General features: G+C 34.1%; 1 pseudogene; it reads right to left on the bottom strand.

Moving 5' to 3' along the window:
* Nucleotides 1–3724, bottom strand: part of LOC110315772 — a 17016-nt pseudogene extending 13292 nt beyond the window's left edge.
* Nucleotides 3725–4778: the final 1054 nt, after the last annotated feature.

A 4778-nucleotide genomic window follows, 5' to 3' on the forward strand; every position in this document is an offset into this window, starting at 1 on the left:
ACTCTTCCAACTGGTAATAAAGACACATGCTCCACTATGTTCATAGCAGATTTATTTATAAGCGCCAGAAGCTGGAAAGAATCCCTCGATAGAGGAATGGATACAGAAAATATGGTACATTTTCACAGTGAAGTACTACTCAGCTATTAAAAACAATGAATCACTAGATATGTACTCACTGATAAGTGGATATTAGTCCAGAAACTTATAATACCCAAGATACAATTTGCAAAACACAAGAAAACCAAGAAGAAGGAAGACAAACGTGTAGATACTTCATTCCTCCTTAGAATTGGGTACAAAATACCCATGAAGGGAGTTATAGAGACAAAGTTTGGAGCTAAGATGAAAGGATGGACTATCCAGAGACTAGCCCACCCATGGATCCATCCCATCATCACCCACCAAACCCAGACACTATTGCACATACCAGAAAGATTATGCTGAAGGGACCCTGATATAGAGGCCTCTTGTGAGGCTATGCCAGTGCCTGACAAACACAGAAGTAGATGCACACAGTCAGCTATTGAATGGAACAGAAGGCCCCCAATGGAGGAGCTAGAGAAAGTACCCCAGGTGCTGAACTATTATGCAACACTATAGGTGGAACAACAATATGAACTAACCAGTACCCCGAGAGCTCGTGTCTCTAGATGCATATATAAAAGAAGCTGGCGTATTCAGCCAACATTAAGAACAGAGGCCCCTTAATCTTGCAAATTTTATATACCCCACAGAGGGCAACGCCAGGGCCAAGAGGTGGGGGTGAGTAGGCAGGGGAGCAGGGCAAGGGGAGGGTATAGGGGACATTCAGGATAGCATTTGAAATGTAAATGAAGAAAATATCTAATAAAACAATTTAAAGAACTCCAAAAAAATTAGTCGTAATCTTACATTTATAGAGATCTTTATATTTTCATTCTAAATTCATCTCATATTTTGTTACAATGATACAGAATTTTGTAGATTGATATAGGTTTGCTCTTTTCATTGGTATAAATTTTTATATGTTGACATAAAATTATAAAATTTTAGACCAATTTTGTTGCCATATAATATATATCGGTTTAACTCTTATATAGGTATTATGCCTTTGTAATTCATTTTCAAATACAACGTTCAGTCCCAGTCCTTTTAATGGGATAATTTAATAGGTTAACAATAATAAAATAATCATATAATGGAAGTCAATACTGAGTCAGTCAAACTCATGACCATATTAGTTATTAATTTAGTTAATTACAATAGTTTTCAAGGCTTTTCAAATAGTAAATAGATAAGAATAAACAATTCTTGACAAATTCAGGTATGTTATAAATAGGTTGTCTTCAAAACCTTCAGAGACTCATGGAATATGGCATTGAAACATAATTTTATTTTCTTAAGATCCTTAGAAGTTAGGGTCTGGTTCTGTCTCCAGTCTCATGTTTCCAGAAATAAGACACTAATTCAAAGTATATTTACAAATACCTTGGCCATATACCTAGGCTGTTTTCTGACAATCATAATAATCCATTGATTTTTAATCCACAATTTGCCCCATGGCTAGGTACCAAGCACCTGTGTCTTCACATCTTCCCAAGCAGAACTTTCTAGTCCTATCTCTATTTCAGAATACTTTTTCCTCCATATGTCCCACCTTCTATGTCCTGCATAATCCACAGGCTATAGGCTTTTCAATCATCAGGTGAAAGATCCATACAATAAACAAAATATTTGCTCTACAAAGTTCTTTTTTGACATTAAGACACATCAACTCCTGATAGTACCCCCATTCCACTTCAAAGGAGATGATGCGCATCAATAACCTCCAAATGGAGTTTCACAAATTATGGTAAGTTTGTCACTGGGGAAAGAAAATGACCTAAATTCACCTATAGACAAAATATTGTCCAAAAGAACAAATACATACCATAGTCAACTGCCAAGCTCTGCCAATACAGCAAAAGTAAGTCCTTTATCATTCTTGCTTCTCATAAGGTCTGTCACATATTCTGGCTGAAAAGACTTAAGTTATACAGGTAATTCAATATTAAAAGGAATATTGGGTATTGTACAGGATATCAGCTGTCTCTATCATTTCTATAAATTTTTGCAGCCTCATTCCTGGGCTTGAGGCATATTTAGGCAAAATTTACTCCTTCTGAAGGGGTTCAGGACTAGATAGTTATATTCCCACAATTAAATTTAAGTTTTTTAGCATTTAAGATGTTTTAGACCCAAGAAGGTATTTTCAAGTTAATAAAGAAAATTAGAGTAGAAATTAATTTAGATGCAGAATCTCTGATCTAATCAGGATGAGCGAGATAATAAAATATTTTCTTCTGAATTGGCAAATACAAAAATAATGGGATTTTTAAATGTAACTCTTTCCTTATCATTTTCATAATTATTTTGTAGTTGTTTCTTCTGTATGTTGTTAGTTACTGTAAGAAAAAAAAATTTTATTTAGATTAAAAACTGGAAATTACTGAGGTTTGCTATGTTGCTGTTTTTTATAATGCTAAATAGTTGCCCCCAAATCTGGTTATTCCCAGGGACAATGAAATCTTTAAGTACAAGTGATACTATGTAACCTTGCTTCTTCACTTAAAAGTACTGGTTGAAGGAAGATGTCTACAGCCCATAGCTGTGCAGAAGAGAGGTAGGCAGAGTTTTGTTTCACATGCTTTGGGTCTGAGGCAAGAAGAAGACACTGTGGGATAGGTGAGTTATGAAATCATAGCTGTGAGTGCTGGCCAAATGGCACACAGCAAGTTATAACTTGGGGTAATTGATAAGGAAATAGATACTAATAACTTAGAGGGTAGATATCTGCCCAGGTCTAATGCTCTAAAGGCTTGTTATAAAATATAAAATTTTGTGTCTTTTATCTAGGAAGGGATTGATGAAAGAGAGTATAGAAACCCACAATTGAAATTAATTATTACTACAAGAGTAGACATACTTTTACACTTTTACAATTATTTTTAACAATGACTTAGCTAGAACATTTTTCTATTGCATGATTATTATTCAATAAGCATGGTATTTTGGGGTAATATGAAATTATAAAACAATGAGTAGAACTTAATAAACTTAAAAGGTACAATGATTATAACATTTAACAGGTTTATAATGAGCTGATATAAGAATGGGATATTTAACAAGTTTAAGTAACCATTAAATCTATTAGATTCTTATATAATATTCAAGCTGGTAATGAGTACAGTAAAAATTAAATCGTGTTATACATGCTCAATATTACGTTCTCAGTATACTGAGGCAAGAGAGTAATGATTTCATGCTACATAGCACCCTTCTTTCTCAAGATAACAAGAAAAATAATCAATTTGGTTCTAAAAAGAGAAAAGAATAGAGCAAAAGTCTTGTGTTATTTTAATTTTTCTTTGAAAATATAGAAGTCACTTGAAAACTATCTTGATAATGCATTCTGATAATACATATCCCATTTGATTAGCAGTATATTCTCCTGTTGTGTATTGTGGTGGCTTGAATATGCTTGGCCCATGGGAAGTCATACTATTGGAAGAGATGGACCTTGTTAACTTAGCTGTGGCATTGCTGGAGAAAGTGTGTCACCATTGGGTTAGGATTTAAGGTCCTAACTTCAAGCTCTGCCAGTGCAGAGGAGACATTCCTCCTGGATGTCTGTGGATGACAGTCTTCCTCTTGATACCTTTGGATCAAACTGTAGAATTCTTTGCACCATGTCTGCCTGCATGTTGCCATGCTTCCTGCCATGATAATAATGGATAATAATTGCTCTAACACTGTAAACCATTCCCAATGAAATGTTTTCCTTAGAAGAGTTGCCTTGGTCATTGAGTCTCTTCACAGCAAAGGAAACCCTAACTAAGACATGTACATTTGCAAAAATCAATAATACCATCTATATTTTGAATAGTACATTTGTTGTCATGTAAATTTTGAAGCATTGGTGTGATGAATTTCAATTTAAACATGTGCCAATATCCCCAATTATATTCTTGAAGTTTGAATTGTGGGCTACATAAAATAGACTTCTAAACCCTGTTATTTCTATCCCCCTTAAGAAAAATAAAACTATTCTACTCTTATTACTATCATTGAATCACTAATCATGTACATGAAAAACTAATTCTGATTTTACTGCCACATTCTTTTTCTATCTCCATTATTACAAGCAACACTAGAATCTGAACTTTTCATACGTACAATTTACTTAACATAACTTTGCCCCCAGGAGTGAGTTTCTTTCCTGTAGAATCTTTTCCAAAGTGCCTCATATACTACAACCAGAAAGAACATTTCATAATGTCACTCAGAACATATTTCTATCCTCATTTAAAATTCAATGTCTGTATTTTGCAATAATGTAAGTCAAAATTCTGCTTATGACCTTGAAAAGCTGTGTGATAAGTTATTAGATATTTTATTAGGACCACCACTACTAAAAAAAGAACTGCTACTACTACTACTATTATTTGAAACAAAATTCTTAAATTGTTAACCAAGGCTATCCTAGAACTATCCTTATATCCTAGGTGTGGTGATTATCTTACCTCAGCCATTCAGGTTTTTTAATTATAGGTGCAAACCACAACACTAAGCTTTTTTTCTTCTTTCACCTAAGTAAATTTGCTCTTGAGAATGCTGTTGTCATGCACTGGTCATGCCTTTCTCCACACTAGTTATTTCCCATGCTGCCCATGGTTATGGAAGAAAAAAAAAAAAGAAAAAAGAAAAACCTCTCCATTTCATGCATGCATAAGAGCTGTGATTCATTTCTGTGAGAA

The sequence above is a fragment of the Mus pahari genome, unplaced genomic scaffold (genome assembly GCF_900095145.1).
Source record: "Mus pahari unplaced genomic scaffold, PAHARI_EIJ_v1.1 scaffold_7661_1, whole genome shotgun sequence".
NCBI lineage: Eukaryota > Metazoa > Chordata > Mammalia > Rodentia > Muridae > Mus > Mus pahari.